We start from the raw sequence: 16858 nt of genomic DNA, 5'->3' as shown, positions 1-16858 counted from the left end.
TTCTTTTTTTCCACGTATGAGTAGGGAATGACAATGCCACACAATCCAGGGGTGGTTGTGAGAGTCAAGCCAATATAGATGTGTAATGCTAATGCGTACGACGCATCAAGTGTTCTTATGAATTTTAATACCCACAGTCAAAGGTGTTGGACTCTCATGCCAGCGCACGGAAGCGTACTGAATCTCAGCTCCTTGAGAGCCATTGACAATCGTGAGTCTTTGGTATCCTCCCCTAAGCCCAGAGCCCTCCACAGCCTCCTCTTTGGCCACCATAGTTTTAATCTCACTTTCTGTATTTATTAAGACAATGCTAAATGTCTATATCTTACCGAGCACCTTGTACCAAAGAATATCAACAAGTATTGAATTTTCTCGTGTCTGTTGAATAAAATCTGAAATGCTAAATATTTAGTGTGCCCGGTTAGATATTCCAAAACAGACATCATTATTATTGTCATTGACCATATGTTTATACATGAATTTTACACCCATAACTGTGGAGGTATATGTGCATATGCATATGCAGATGTCATGTCACATATTTCCTCAGTCGTTTGATAAATACGCGCTAGGCTCTTGGGAATACATTAATGAGTAAATACAGACAAGAGTCCTCGTCTTCCTAGGAGAGAAGAGACAATATACCTTAATGTATAGGTGAATTACAGTGAGTTAGGAGGTAATTGGTGTCATGAGAAAATGCAACAGGACAATGGAGATCAGGAGAGTTTCAGTTTTAAATAGGATGATCGGAGTAGACCTCGATAAGGTGTCAGTACTTGAACAAAGACTTACACATGAGGGAGTTCGTCGTGTGGCCATCGGGGAAACACCCATTGCTGAGGGCAAACACCCACCACGAAGATGTCGAGGCGGGTACGTGTCTGCGGTGTGACGAGAGCAGGTAAGGACAGGAGGGAGGTGTTGATCTCCAGGGAGATCATTAGCAGAGGGCCTCGACCCCCGAGGGCCAAGGTAGGCCACCTCAAAGGTGTGACTCTCAATGAAATGAGACCCTCTAGTGAGTTTTAGTAGAAGAGTGACATTATCAGTTTGACTTTTATTTAAAAGGATAATTTGGACTGCTGTGTTGAGAAATAAGGCAGAAAGAAGGAAACGGGTAGCAGGTTATTGCAATAATCCAGTTGAGAGGCCGTGGTAATTCAGAGCAGGGATAGTAATGGGGATATTGAATCTATTGTTAATGTATTTTTAAGATTAAAATCAACAAAATTTCCTGTATGATTCGATACGGCATATGACAGGGAAGATAAAAAGGATTCGAGGATGCTTCAAAACACTTTGACTTGGCAGCTGGAAAAATGGAGTTGCCATCAGTTGAAATGGGGAAAACTATGAGCAGAGTAGGCTTCCTGCAAAAGAGAGGCTGACGCCGGGAGTACAAAGCTTGACACTAAGTTTGAAATAACTAATGTCTAAGTGAAGGTGTTGATTAGGCAGTTAAATACAAATGAGTCCAGAGTTTGTGTGATAGACCTGAGCTGGAAATACAGATTTGAGAATTGTCAAGCAAATAGATGGTATGGAAAGCCCTAAAATTTGATGAGGTGATTTAGAGAGTGAGTGAAGATTTAAAACAAAACAAAACAAAATCAAAGAGGACGGGGATCCCTGGGTGGCTCGGCGGTTTAGTGCCTGGATCCTGGGGTCCCGGGATCGAGGCCCACGTCGGGTTCCTGGCATGGAGCCTGCTTCTCCCTCTGCCTGGATCTCTGCCTCTCTCTCTCTCTCTCTCTCTCTCTTTCTCTGTCTATCATAACTGAATAAATAAATAAATCTTTAAAAAAATCAAAGAGGTCAAAGAACAAGCTCTGGAAAACTAAAATATTAAGAGATTGATGAGAAGAGTAGTACTAGCAAAGAAGAATGAGAAGGATAGGTTATTGAGGTAGGAGGAAGGCCAGGAGAGTGTGGAATCCTGGAATCCAAGTGAAGAAATGTTTTAAGGACGAGGCAATGATCAAATGTGTCAAATCTGCTAATAGGTTAATTAATGTGAAAACTGGGACTTGACCATTGGAATTAGTAACAAAGCATAAATAAATATTTTTTAAAACAGCAAAATATATACGATATAATAGAATTATTTCTAATCATATGCATTATTACTAAGAGCTTTTCTAAAAAATCTCATTTAATTCACAAACTTGATGTGCAGTATTATTAAACTTTTATGGGCAAGCATATTGACTTGTAGAAAGCTTGTGAACTGGTACATTTTATAGCCAAGAGAGAACCCAGGTGCTGTGATTGCAAAACTGCATTTTTTTTTTTATGAAATCCCATTTTGAGACAGAAATAGGACTATCTTGATCTTAAAAATAGATTTCAAATTTCATTAGGAATTTTATTTGACATGCCTACTTTGCCTCAAAAATATCAGTGGCCTTTTCAAACCAGTAGCATTTTCTCTTATTACCTCCTATGTCTGTAGGCTATAAAGAAACACATATGCTTGTGACTAATGTGCTACAAATACACTAACCTGATGAAACCCAAAGAATGGGTAATACAATGAAAAGCAAAGAATGTGAAAATTCCTCTTTAAACTGCAATTGATTTCATTTAGACAATTGGGCTAGAGGCCATTTTTTGTTTACATAGTCTATTAAGAGATTGGCACACTATGAATCTGAGGGCCAAATCCAGCCCGCTACCCAACTTTTAAAATAAAATTTTATTGGAAACACACAAAGCCATGGTCATCCATTTACATATTTTCTTTGGCTGCTTTTTTTGCTACAAAGACAAGTTGAGTAGTTGCAATAGAAACAATAAGGCTCACAAAGTCTAAAACATTTATTATCTGACCTTTTACAGACCAAGTCAGCCTGTTAGCATAATCTAAAGAGATCACAATAAGAATGTCTCATGGTCCTGGCCTTCCTTCTGTGTTTAAGTACTTACTAATAATGGCTTGCTGCTCCTTTGTGTTTTTGAAGTCATTCTGCATTTATTTTTTTCATTGAATTCTCAGACTGTGATAATAGGGTGAGTGGGTCTTATTTTCATGAGCAAAACTGTAAAAGAGATGAGAAGAGAAAAATTCAAATGTCTATTCATCTTTTAAGAGTCAACTTGAGTATCGGGTCCTCTAAGAAGACTTTGCCAATTCCCCTAGAAAAAGGTGGTCGCTTACTCTTTGAGCCTCAACTCTACCTTGAAGAAACATGTCCCATCCACCTATGATGCCTTACTGCAGTCTGTTAACTTGTTTTTATCGCCTAATAACCTCTAAGCTTGAGTCTAGGGACTTAGTAATTCAATCTCTCCTGGGTGCCAGTGTGTGTCGGGCATGGGCCAAGTCCACAAATTCAATGATTAGGAAGATACATCTCTGCCTTTAAAATATGTCTAGTCTAATAAAGGGGATAACTAAGTAAATAAATGATCACTGTATAGATTAAGATGTGCTCTGGCAAAAGGAAGTTGAGGACAGTCAGGGAAGGAATCTTAGAACTGACGCTTGAGTTCATCCGTGAAGGAAGATGTTGGATCACCAAAGAGAAGAGAGTCATTCCAGGTTAAATGACAGGCAAGTGTTAGAGCATCTCTGTGACCAGAGAATGTCACACGTAGGAAAAGTTGGCCGAGCACTAACAGACTAAGCTGGAAAAGTGAGATAGGACTAGGTGATGAAGAATCTTAGGAGACATGTTGGGGGGCAGCCCGGGTGGCTCAGCGGTTTAGCGCCACCTTCAGCCCAGGGCGTGATCCTGGAGACCTGGGATCAAGTCTGACGTCGGGCTCCCTGCATGGAGCCTGCTTCTCCCTCTGCCTGGGTCTCTGCCTCTCTCTGTGTGTCTCTCATGAATAAATAAATAAAATCTTAAAAAAAAAAAAAAGAAGAAGAAGCCATGTTGGGTGGGAAATTTGGATAAAGTCTTAAAAGACGTGGAGTCCAGTGAAGGCGTACAAGGAGCACAATGATGTGATTAGATTTACACTTCAGAAAACTAGCTGTGACAATGGTAAGGGGCAGAATAGGAAGACACAGATCCAATAGTAACCGTGCGAGAAGCAGGAAGGAGCTCCATCAAGGTAGTAACGTTTGAATAGAGCAAAGTGGACAATGCTTTCTTGTGCAATACTATTTTCCTACCGATATAAATAAATAAATATCAGAAAGGGAGACAGAACATGAAAGACTCCTGACTCTGGGAAACGAACTAGGGGTGGTGGAAGGGGAGGTGGGCGGGGAGTGGGGGTGACCGGGTGGTGGGCACTGAGGGGGGCACTTGACGGAATGAGCACTGGGTGTTATTCTGTATGTTGACAAATTGAACACCAATAAAAAATAAATTTATTAAAAAATAATAAATAAATAAATAAATAAATAAATAAATAAATAAATAATCATGGGTTTATAATTTCAGGTGGCATCTGCTTATTTCAAAGACTTTCACCTACTGCTAATTGGAGTCATCTGTCTAGCAACATCAATAGAAAAATGGAACTTGCACAAGAGGATTGCTCTGAGAATGGTGATGACAGTGTGTGTGAACCCAGCATGGTAAGTACTCCCCGTACTGTTCCAGGTGTGCTTTCCAAACAGAGCAAATAGCTAAATAGGTAATGCACATCCAGGCAGTCATTCATATCTCCGTGTAATCCATGCCTTTTTTCCTCTGCAAATATGAGAGGGATGTAAAGTGCCCTGGTGTTGTAGGAGGAAACAATAGCAGCAAGAGCTTCCAGGTCTAATTACACGGAGGCTGGGCTAAGTGCACAGGACCCCTGCGCCTTCCACACGCAGTGAGCAGCCTTGAACCCCAACAGACGGGATGGAGAGACTTCAGAGTAGATTTCAGGCCTACCTCGTTTATTTGGCCAATTTCACATGCAAGGCTTGTTCAGGAGCATCCCTGATCACAGGGAGGACGTTCAGAACCAAAGACAAAGACGTGACTGACAAAATGCAGATGTGTGCAGGAAAATTCCAGGGTGAACATTCTTCTTTTTAAGTGAACCGTTGCGAAACCAAACAACCAACTTAAGAAATTTCATCTACAGAGTGTGAAATCGCTCAGTTGACTGATTTTCCCCGCTGAAATACTTTTTTTTCCTTTACATTGTCTATTTTAGTTTTAATTCTAGCTCTTGTTAAGAACATGGATGTGAGCTAAAAAAAAAATATTTTCCAGTGTCATAAACACTTGCATCATAGCATTAAGCTCTAAAGCCTTAGGTGGTTCTTCCCTTCTCATTTTTCTTGGAAAACAAGAAAATTGTATTGAATCATGTTGCATAATTCCTCCTAGAATATATCCTCATCTGTATTTATCATTTATGAATCAAACAGTTTTGTTAAATACAAAAAATAACTTAGATGAGCCAATTTTTTAAAAAAATATTCATTACTTTAATTTTTATGACATATATGTATTAATAGAATTTCATTCTTGAGATGAAATGGTGTTTCCTGCCCCTTGGGGTGCCATAGACATGTGTATCTTTTCCTTGACCACCTGTTCAGTGACCCCAAGGGACGGGGTAGTGAGCTGCACAGCGGAGCAGAGTCCTCCCCGTTGTGCCACTACGTGGCTTTGAAGGCATTCTCCCCACGCAGGCTTATCTGCGCGCTATCTTTTTTTACAGGAAGATTTCACGTCTTGCCAATGCCTTAAATTAAAAGTATTTCTAGTTTAGTTTTTATCGAGAACCATTTCTTGTTTAAACAGATATCTAAAAAGTTTTATATGTAGAAATCATTCACCTGATCTGAAGTTGAAACCTGGAGTGCAGACTTTGTCTTGTAGATCTACCTACAAAGGGAGTCACAGAATCTCATAAGTGGCTCTATATGGAAAGATCTGCCTCTGAATGATTTTCTGGGATTTCCAACTCAAAAGAGAGGATATTTTTTCCCCAAGTGTGATTTTGAAAGCTTAAAAATATGATTTAAAACCCTACAATCTGAGGGGTGCTATTTTTAAGGGAGAAGAACTACTCTATATATAAGAGAAGACAATGTCACACATCCAGTTCTTGACCACAGGCAGGAGTGTCGAATTCGGGAAAGCACAAATAATAGAATCTACAGGAAATTCTGACACTGCGTTTCAGCTGGCAATTTTAACCATTCTCCTCCACCTACTATATATCGAACCAGGGCAGGCAAAGGTAGAAAGTAGATTTACAAATATTAATTTCTCTGCTTGTCCTTGTGCCTCCTTGGCACACATACTAATACACAGAGATGTGACCAAAAGATCAAAGAAAGAGTAAGGGACCCTAAATTGAAAAACTGATTTGATTTCATCTAAGTAGTATTTCAAGGTAAGTGTCACTCATCAAGGGCCTTCAGATATTGGCGTGACATGTAAGCGGTCATACACTCAGTTTGACTTGCAGTTGGTCATAACTGACCCCTCTCCTGGGGTGAGAGAGTCTCGTCCCATAAGAACATCCCTCTTCCAAATGCTGCTTCCGTCCCCTCCTGGCTCCACCGTCCTCGGGTTCCTCATCTGAGAGGAGCCCGAACCGACGTGTGTCTTGAAACTGTCCCCAGCCCAGCAGCAGCGTCCCTTCCAGTCGAGTCACAGAGCGGGGACGCTGGAGAGCCCTTCCCCCTAAAAGCCCTCTCGTTCCAGGCTGACGCTGGGGCTCATGAGCAGCACCGCCTTCCTGTCCATGTGGCTCAGCAACACGTCAACCGCTGCCATGGTGATGCCCATCGTGGAGGCCGTGGCCCAGCAGATCATCAGCGCCCAGGCGGAGGTGGAGGCCACTCAGATGACCTCTCTCGGTGGATCCACCAACCATGGACTGGAGATCGACGGTATCACATGGCGCCCCAGCAGAAGCTCAAGAGGCCTGGCGTGGGTTCCACCGGCCACACCAGCAGGACGTGCATTTAACTCTCTCCTTTCTGTAGTTCCCAGTATTAATGCAAGGGAGCGGCATTGCCGCATATTTTACCTTCCTCTAATGGTTGAATCCACATGCTCTGGAAATAGAGAGAGAATCCCCGTCGGAGCCTCCAGCCCCTGAGGGAGCTCTCTCCCTCCCGCCTCTCATGGGCCCCGATTCTCAGACAGAATCGACCTTCCTGCATAATGGTGGGAATCGTTACTTCCGACATTCCATTTGGAAAGAGTATTATTACATTTGGCCTTGGTTATTTCTGGCTCTGATAAATTGCCCTGGTGGAGTGAAAAATGGTGGGGTGATATCTATATTTATAAAATGCTTTATTAAAATGAATGTTATGTCAGTACAGGTGAATTTATTTTCAGTTTCTAGTAATGCCTGCATCTTTACACACCCACACAGGCACATGCTGATAACCCTTTAAATTGTTTTTCTTTACTACTTTGCAGAAAGTGTTAATGGACAAGAAACAAATGAGAGGAATGAGAAGACAATACCAGCTCCAGGGTAAGGAATATTGACATTTTGATCAGGATTTTCTAAATTACATTTTAATAAAATTATAAACTGGGTCAATTTATTTTTCAGATACGGTAATGATGCAGGAAAAGTTTCGAGCAAGACGGAGCCAGAAAAGGTACCTTAAATGTGATTCTTTCTAAATAATTATATGTGAAATTATCTTAGACCTGCCGTTAGAGGTGCATGCATTTTTTCTTTTATTTTTAGAAAGGGAGGAGGGAAGGGGAGAGAAAGAGAGAGAATCCTAAGCAGGATCCAAGCTCAGTGTGGAGTCCATCCCCGGGGCTCGATCTCATGACCCTGAAATCATGACTGGGTTGAAATCAAGAGCGAGATGCTCAACCAGCTGAGCCCCCCGGGCGCCCTGAGATGTATGCACATTAAAACCTGTTACTTCCTTCCTTGCCTAAGTCAAAGCGGGTGTAATGGTTTGATGAGTCCTCGCAGACATAGACTAAAATCAACACTCTGGTAGAAAACATGTTTGGGTTTGAGGATTAGCATCATTAGTTTCTCCTTCCACTGAGTTCATGGTGATGGGAGTTAGCATATGCAGTTTAAAGAAATATAATTCCAGTCTCAGAATGTCTCATTTTCTTAGTAAAATCTTATCAGCCCGAAAGCCTGATTTTCACTAGAACTATCCTTATTTCTTTCAGGTCATAAACTTAGAGCAACTCTTATTTGCCTAATTACAATCCAGTTATCTTTAGTGTCCCCAGTAAAAAATTCAGTACAGAATTTATGAATTGCTCTTGTCAAACAGATGAAGGAGTCGTAGTCATTCTAGCTATTGAAGGAAGGAAGGAGACTCTTGTAAACTATCACATAGAATTCATTGCACCCACAATAAATCAATATAAAAATCCTATATTAAGTTGTATTGGGAGCAATAGATCTTGAGACCACTGAAAAATAATCCTGCATAGAAATGGTTTTCTGGTAACCATGGCATTAGGAATGGAGTGGGGCATATGGTCCTTCCTTCGACTACAATGCATTTACTTGCGACTCACTAGAAGAAAGAAAACCTTCTTGGTATTTACAGAAATCTTCAGGGAAAGAATGATTTCTTTGTAAACAGAATACAAATAACGAAGATACGTTTTAAGCCATTAGCTACAGTGTAAGGGTTAGGGGCTTTAAAGATGAGTATTGAATATATATTTATGAGAACATTATCATCTTTAGGAATAGAAATAATTCTTTTAAAACAGAAAATCAATAGTACGTGAGGTATATTACAGAAGAATACATTACAAATGAGCTTTAAATATCATGAAAATTGGCAAGCATAAACAGAAAGAATATCCTTGCACACAGTAACTTTCTCACGGTTAACTTTAGAAACCCACTTTTCTGGCACGATGCCTAAATTTTGGGTCAAGCCCCTTCAAATCAACCTGACATCTAACACTGTCCTCGGCATTTTAGGAGGGTCCATTGGTGAAAAGACCTGGCCCTTACTGTAAGCAGCTCAGAGTCTAGTGGGGAACATGGACTTAAAAAAAAAAGAAAGAAAAAAATGTGTGACATAAATAAATCCTACGACAAAAGCATGCACAGCGGCTGAGTCTTCCAAAGGTGGAGGGACTCACTGAATCGGAGTATCGCAGGACGGGGTGCGAGTGAAAGGAACGTGAGTCCAGGAGGAGACAGCACGTTTCGGCAGCAGAGTGCAGGCTCCGTGTATGCAGGCGCCTTGTCTGCGTCGTTGACCACCTCATCCCCTGGCGCGCTTCGTCCCCTAACACAGGGTAGATGCTCAGTAGATCCCTATCCTGGTTAATTAACTAACGAGTGGAAAGATAAGAGGTATTCTAATTAGAAAAAACAATGAATTCAAGGACCCAAGTATGTAGAGAGCAGGGCTCCTTCAGGAAACGTCTGTACTGCAGGTGCCAGGGCTGAGTTATGGTGAGTGAGATGCCTGGAGAGCTCGGGCCGCGTTAGACACGGTTGGTGAAGGCAGCCGACAGCGCAGAGCTTGTCTCAGAGACCTTAGGAATCGCTGAAGCTGGAGAGCAGCACGGTAGGTTCTGCCATTGAGAGACTCACTATGGCAACAATTCGAAGGGCAGAGGGTGTGAACCTAACTGGACTTTTTGATTAATCAGACTTTGAAGACAAGAGAGAGAAACGTAGAGAAGACGCTTTGCTGGAATAAACTTGGTAAAAGTAGGCTGTGACGCCACTGCTTGAGAAGGGGAACGCAGAAGGAGGAATAACTCTCCAGGGGGGCAAAAGTAAGGCAATTTGGGTACATCATAGGCAATAAGGATTGACTTCTGAGTTTGGGGGAAGAGAGCAAGGAAGGCCTTTAAACAATGATTCTATGGTCTTTCTAGAACTCAAGGTATAAAAATTCAGTTTCGTGTAAAAGAAAAATTAAAGGATGACTTTTTACTTTACAAAAGTGTTCTTTATTAGAGATACGTGAAAGTATTACCTGCTTTTGGTGTCACATTAAAAAAGTGTTGCCAAGACCAATGTTAAGGAGTATGTGCCTATGGTTTCTTCTAGGAGCTCTACAGTTTGGGGTCCTTAATTCATTTTAAGTTAATCTTTGTGAGGAGTACAAGATAGGAATCCAATGTTATTCTTCTGCACGTGGTTATTGAATTTTCCCAACACCATTCATTGAAGAGACATGTCCTCACTGGGTATCTTGGCTCCTTGACACATGTGGGTTCACTGTATACGTGAGGATTTATTTCTGGGCTCTCAATCCTGTTGCATTGGTCTGTGTGTCTGTTTTTATGCCAATTCCAGACTATTGTGATTATACAGCTTAGTAATATAGTTTGAAACCAGGAAGTGGGATACCTTCAGCTTTGTTCTTCTATCTCAGGATTGCCTTGGCTATTTATGGAGATCAGTTTCGTTTTTGGTGGAAAGAAAGCAAGGGTTGGGAACTAAAATTTATCAGCCCTAAAATTCTTGTTAATAAAACTGCAAACTTCTGATGCAGATGATGAGGATGATGATGATGATGATGATGATGATGATGATATTTTTGCCATTACTTTGGCTGCTGATGGTGATGATTACATGTTGGTTTTAAAGATGGTGGATAGTCACTAGTCCCTTAGATTCCAGAAACTGATTAAAGAATAGTCGTCTTCCAATGCTGCATATCTAAAAATAGATGTTTTCCACGACTCGCCAAGTTCTGTTCTTATCATAGGCCATGACCCAAAGATTAGCAGAGCTTCCTACTTGTGTCCAGAATAAACATGGTGGGTAGATACTTAGCCTGTAAATCCTGCATGACTCCAAAAGAAGTTAAAATATTTTTTTGAGAAGAAAAGGGACAAAAAGAATGGAATATACTAAAAGGACACTGGCAGTACATGGAGAAATATATTTGTCAGGTTCCAGTGAGAAAACTGAGAGACCAGTCATCATCACTCATATTATTTCCATTTTTTTACATACCAAAAGAAGAATGAAATTGCTAGATTTTTCCCTTCCTCACAAGCACCAGTATCATTCAAAGAGATATCCCAGATTTTTATACTAGCTCCATTTCTAAACTCCAGGCATCTTCAAATGAAAGGAATCGGAGAATCGGTTCGCTTTTAATGAAAGGTCTAAGATAATTGTTTTCCATTCATCTTATATAATTTGTAGTTCTCTAAATGGAAAAGTTCAAAGGAAAAATTTCTTTGAACAAATTAAATATTGCTTTTTAATTGAGTGTTTAGTTTGGGGGTGAAATTCCTTATTTTTGAAAACCGAATTATGTTAAAGGACACTGTTTAATGTTCTCCAAGAATTCAAAGAACCGTATTAACGGTAATAAGCACGGTTCATAATATCATGGGCTAGGGTCATTGGTTCTGCCAAGTTAGGGGATATCAAATCTAGAATTTCTGGTGTCTATCAAATGTAAACAGGAGTTTATCCTCCTTGATTATGTTTCAATTCAATGCTGGGTGAAATTGGGTGGCAAGGTCAATGTCAGTCCTCACCTGACACAACCTACGTGTCTTCTTTCACTCATCCAGCCAAGTCCTGTAGTTTATAGAGAGATGATGACAGAGAAAGAGCAGCATCGAAGTGACAGTAGATAACAGGTGTTGGCAAGGATGTGGAGAAACAGGAGCCCTGTGCACTCTCGGTGGTGTAAACTGGTGCAGTCACCACAGAAGGCAGTATAGAGGTTCACTAAAACATTAAAAATGGGATTACCATATGATAATAGATAATCCCACTTCTGGGTATAGATCCAAAGGAAATGAAAACAAGATCCCAGAGAGATATCTGCGCGTATGTTCATTGCAGCATTATTCGCATTAGCTACAATACGGAGAACGTGTCCACCGACGGATGGATGGATACATGTGTTATGCGTATTCAGTGGAATGTTATGGAACAGAAGGAAACAGAAGGAAATCCTGCCATTTGTAAGAACATGCATGAAATTTGAGGACATTCGACTAAGTGAAAGAAGACAGGCAGCAAAGTACAAATATAGTGCAGTAGCATTTATATGTGGAATCTAAAGAAAATAAAAAGTCAAACTCATAAAAACAAAGAGTAAAGAAGTGGTTGTCAAGGGTTGAGGGATGGGGTGCAAACTTGTGGCTGTAAGACGGATAAGCTCCAAGCGTATAAAGTTAAAGTATACTTGGCAGTGTTGTATGGTGGAAGTTGGTTAGGTGGGGTGATGGTGCTTGAATGTCTGACAAAGAAAGAAAGAAAGAAAGAAAGAAAGAAAGAAAGAAAGAAAGAAAGAAAAGAAGAAGAAGAAGAAGAAGAAGAAGAAGAAGAGAAGAGAAGAAGGAGAAGAAGAAGAAGAGAAGGAGGAGAAGGAGAAGGAGGAGGAGGAGGAGGAGGACAAGGAAGGAAGGAAGGAAGGAAGGATGGAGAGGGACGTGGAGGGTGTGCTGATTGGCTGGATTGGGGTAATGTCTACATGTCTCAGGTCACAGCCAGGTGGCTGGGTGTCCATGTGGCCGTGAGAGGATCACCCCTATCCTTCGGCAGCACCTGGGTGCTCACCCACTTCCCGTGTTTGGCTCTTGCACGTGTGTGTGTGGGGCCTGCGCTCTGGGCACCTCCGGCCGGGCAGGCAGTGCGGGCCCCTGCAGTGGCCGAGCGTGGCCTCGGATGCCAGCCGGGTCATCTCAGGGCGGGCCATGTGCACCCGTGTGCCCTGTGGCCTCTCCTGATGGGGCAGCGTCCTCGGCCTCTGGGAGGAGAAGTGGGGCTTCTAGAAGAAACCGTAGCCCCCTTACTTCCTAGACCAACAGGGAGATCACATTTCCATCCAGAACCCGGGCGCCTGTCACCCCCAGTGTGTAGCAGAAGCCTGGGCTGGTCCGGCCACGGTGGAGAGCGCGTGGGGCAGCAGCCGGCCCGGTCCACCTGGAATCACACCCCGAGGACTTCCCGATTCAGGACGGAAGCGGGTGAGGTGAATTCACTCCTGAGTGAAGAATTTTTTTGACATTCGCTGTAACGAGGAGAGGGGACCCGGCAGCAGCCCGGGCCCACGACCTCCCCGTGGTCCCGGTCGTCGTCAAGGTCAAAGGCCCGGCTCCTTCGGTGTCTGCGCTCAGGCCTGTTTCCACACAACGTTGTGCTGTTGAAACGACCGCTGAGAAGAGCTTTGGTCCCACGAGTCTTCCATCTGTGAGTCCCCGAAACGGGGGTCCTGGCATCTGGAGCTAAGGGTGGGCCGGGGGGCCGGGGGGAGCCTCCCACGGCCGCGTCTGCTCTCCGGGGGACCTTGTCTTCTCCACCCTCAGCAGCGTGTTTCCGAGCGTCCTCCAAGAGCATTCCCTAAAGCAGGAAAACATTCATTTTGCTTTGTCCCCAAATGGCTTTTGCACTTGATCATGAAATATGTGAAATAGACACACATTTATTAAACGCAACAGAAAGAATTTAAAGGATATAAAAATGCACGAAATGGTGTACCTCACACCCCAGCTTAACTAATTCCGAAAAGTCTCGGGGCCTTGTCTGGTTCCGCCTCCTCTGCTCAGTCACTCGCCGGTCCCTTCGCCCAGACACACAGGCCGGAGGGTCGTGACAATCATTCTCTCGTCCTCTTTTCGGTGTTTCTGCTCGTCCTGGTTACCCCTTCATCACCACAGAGCCCCCAAATAGCAAGAGTCTTAACGAGAGAGAAGTAAGCAGGCAGGGCGGCTCCACATCACCGGCCCGACTCTGCCTCCCAGCTCCGAGGCCTCAGCACCAACAACCCCCCGGGGCAAGATCACTGCCTCCCCTCGCCCTCCCCATCCTCTACTCCAGCTCACAGGAAGAGGAGAACGCAGAAGGCAGAGGCTCCCAGGAGTTACTCTATCACTTTCCTGGCTTTAGGATTAATTACATTTTCTATTTCTTCTTGAGTTGTATTTTTCCAGGATCCGTATGCCTTCCGTCCTGCGGCTAATAGCATATGGTGTTTATAATATCACCAAGACCAATTTAATTTCTAAAGTATTTTTAGTTATAGATTTTGTCATTGCTAATATTTCTACTTAATCTTTTAAGCTTTTTTTTTCAATAGTCTTTCAAAAATTAGTTTTATTAGTCTTATGAGTCTTGTCAAAGAACTGACTTTTGTCTCTTTGATCATATTTTATGAGTATTCTAATTTATTCATTTCCTCTCTTTATTATTTTGTTTTACTTTATCTTTACATTCATTCTGCTGCTCTTTTAGTTTTTATTTTTTTATTATTTTTTTTCTTTTACTTTTTAAATTAGACATTCACATTATGAAACGTGAGCTTTTCTTCTCTTCCTTTTTTTTTTTTCTTCTCTTCCAAAGTAAGGATTTAAGGAGATGAATTTTCTCCCATTAACTTAGCTCCATCACATATTTTTCAGTTCTTTGTATCTTCTAGATTTCTGTTATACTAGATTCTTCCCTTCATGAGTTGCTTAGAAGTGCATTTTAAAATCTGAAATAAATGAGACTTTTGTGATACTTTTTGTTCTTCTGTTTTTATTTCTGACTTCATTTTACTGTGCTCAGAAATTGTTTATATGACATCAGTTCTTGTTGAGGCAGATTTATGGGCTAGCACATGGTCAATTGTGATAAATGTCTCGTCGTGCTTAAAAAGAATTGTATACTCTCAACTTACTGGGAGCAATATTTTCCAAAAGTCTGTTAAATCAAGTTTGCTGGTTGTTTTTCAAATTGTCTGTGACCTGATTTTTTGTCTACTTAACCCAGCAATTAATGAAACTGTTTTGTTAAAAATCTCCCTCTAGGTTATGGATATGACTATTTCTCCTGCTAGTTCTGTCAATTTTGGTTTCTATATACTTTGGACTTATTTAGATTATGTTATTGTGTCCCTACCAGTTTAGAATGTTTATATATTCCTGGTTAATTAATGCTTTTACCATTTTTCAGTGCCCCGATGTTTTGGGGTCTTAGAGTTTATTTGTCTGATGCTAATGAAGCAATGCCAGCTTGCTTGCTTTCTTCTTTCTTTCTTTCTTTCTTTCTTTTTCTTTTTCTTTTTTTTTTGGTACTTATTTTCATTCCAATATAGTTAACATACAGTGTTATATTAGTCTCAGGTGTACCACACAGTGATTCAACAGTTCTCTATATTAGTCAGTGCTCATCATGACCAGTGTATTCTTAGCTCCCGTCACCTATTTCGCCCATCCCTCTGCCCACCTCCCCTATAGTAACAACTAACTTGTTCTCTATGGTTAAGATTATTTTTTGGTTTGTCTTTTTTTTTTCTTTGTTCATTTGTCTTGTTTCTTAAGTTCCCTGTATGAGTAAAATTGTATAATATTTGTCTTTCTCTGACTTATTTCACTTAGCATTATACCCTTTAGATCTATCTATGTTGTTGCAAATGACAAGATATCATTTTTTTTGCTAATATTCACACACACACACACACACACACATATACGTATGTCATATCTTCTTTATCCATTCATCAGTTGATGGACATTGGGCTCTTTGTGTAATTTGGCTCTTGCTGATAATGCTGCTGTAAACATCGGGGTGCAGGTGCGCCTTTGAATCAGTATGTTTGTATCCTTTAGGTAAATACCCAGTAGTACAATTGCTGAATCACAGGGTAGCTCTATTTCTAACTCTTTGAGCGCCCCCCCCGCCCCCGCCACTGCTCTCTGCAGTGGCTATACCAGTTTTCATCCCCACCCACAGTGCGACAGGGTTTCCCTTTCTCCACATCTTCACTGACATCTATTGTTTCCTGTGTTAATTTTAGCCCTTCTGAGGGCTGTGAGGTGGTGTCTCCTTGTGGTATTGATTTGCATTTCCCTGATGATGAGGGATGTGGAGCACCTTTCCATGTGTCTGTTGGCCATCTGGATGTCTTCTTTGGAAAAATATCTATTCATGTGTTCTGCCCTTTTTTTTAACTGGATTGTTTGCTTTTGAGATATTGAGCTATGTAAGTATTGAAATAGTAGGTTTCCTTGAGACTTCTCTGGAAATTCCTTAAGTCTTGAGTTGCAGCTTCCTAGAAGAGCTTTTATATTATTGTTTTTATTTTAACAGACAGGTAACACTAATTTAGGCTAAAAATGCTCATGATTAGGAGTTTTTAGGCTACATTTTGTTTTCCTGTAAGTCAGCATGAGATTTCCTTATTGTCAACTTTTGCAGAGGACACCAGCTTTATGCGTATTTTCCTGTAGGGTTCCTCATAGATGATGGGCCTTAGGCATTATCTACCATATCCAGCTCTTTCTGGAAAAAAAAAAGATTGAGATTCTCAGATCAAAAAGCTGCCTAGTTACTCACTTAAGATTCCCACTTTCACTTGATTTAGGGTCAAGGCAAATTCCCTATTTTTGCATAGTGTTGAGATACATTTTTAACGTGCTTTTTAAACATTTTATTTAACAGGAAATCTGATTTGTCATGCTGTGGAAAAGAAAAATACTATATTATTTATTATATATTATGTCAGTCATTTTTACTGCTATAGAAAGAAAAAGATTTTTTTCTAATACATATTTATTTTTGGATATTCACAAATAAATTACAAAGGAAGCTTCTAAATATTTAACATATAGGATAATAGCATTTTATAAAATAAATCTTTGATTTAATTATGATTTTTGATATTGCTGAAAAAACAGAATTTTTATAAAGAGTCCTCAGGTCTTAAGTGTTTAATTTTAAGGACCTTTCTATTCATCATACTATTACTATGTAAACTAATATTCCAATTCACAATATGCAGCATAATTCGTTATTAACTACAGTGTATATAAATCATATTTCCAGGAGTCTTATTGATAACTTCAGTTTTGTTACCAACTGCTCTGAGTTTTTCAGGTTATTACAGACTAGATTCTTACCAGAGCTTCATGATGAGTTCATATCAACAGTAGGAGAAGGGTCTCTCCTCCTATTTTCTTGCCGTTCACTTATGTATTATCTTTATTCTGGGCTTTCTTTACATGAATAATTT

General features: G+C 40.9%; 1 pseudogene; it reads left to right on the top strand.

Moving 5' to 3' along the window:
• LOC140596745 (solute carrier family 13 member 1-like) overlaps positions 1 to 16858 on the top strand; it is a 96761-nt pseudogene that overhangs the window by 22684 nt on the left and 57219 nt on the right.

This window comes from Vulpes vulpes, unplaced genomic scaffold (genome assembly GCF_048418805.1).
Source record: "Vulpes vulpes isolate BD-2025 unplaced genomic scaffold, VulVul3 u000000703, whole genome shotgun sequence".
NCBI classification, from domain to species: Eukaryota; Metazoa; Chordata; class Mammalia; order Carnivora; family Canidae; genus Vulpes; species Vulpes vulpes.
Note: the sequence above shows the minus strand (reverse complement) of the source record. Positions and strands in the feature narration are given on the sequence as shown.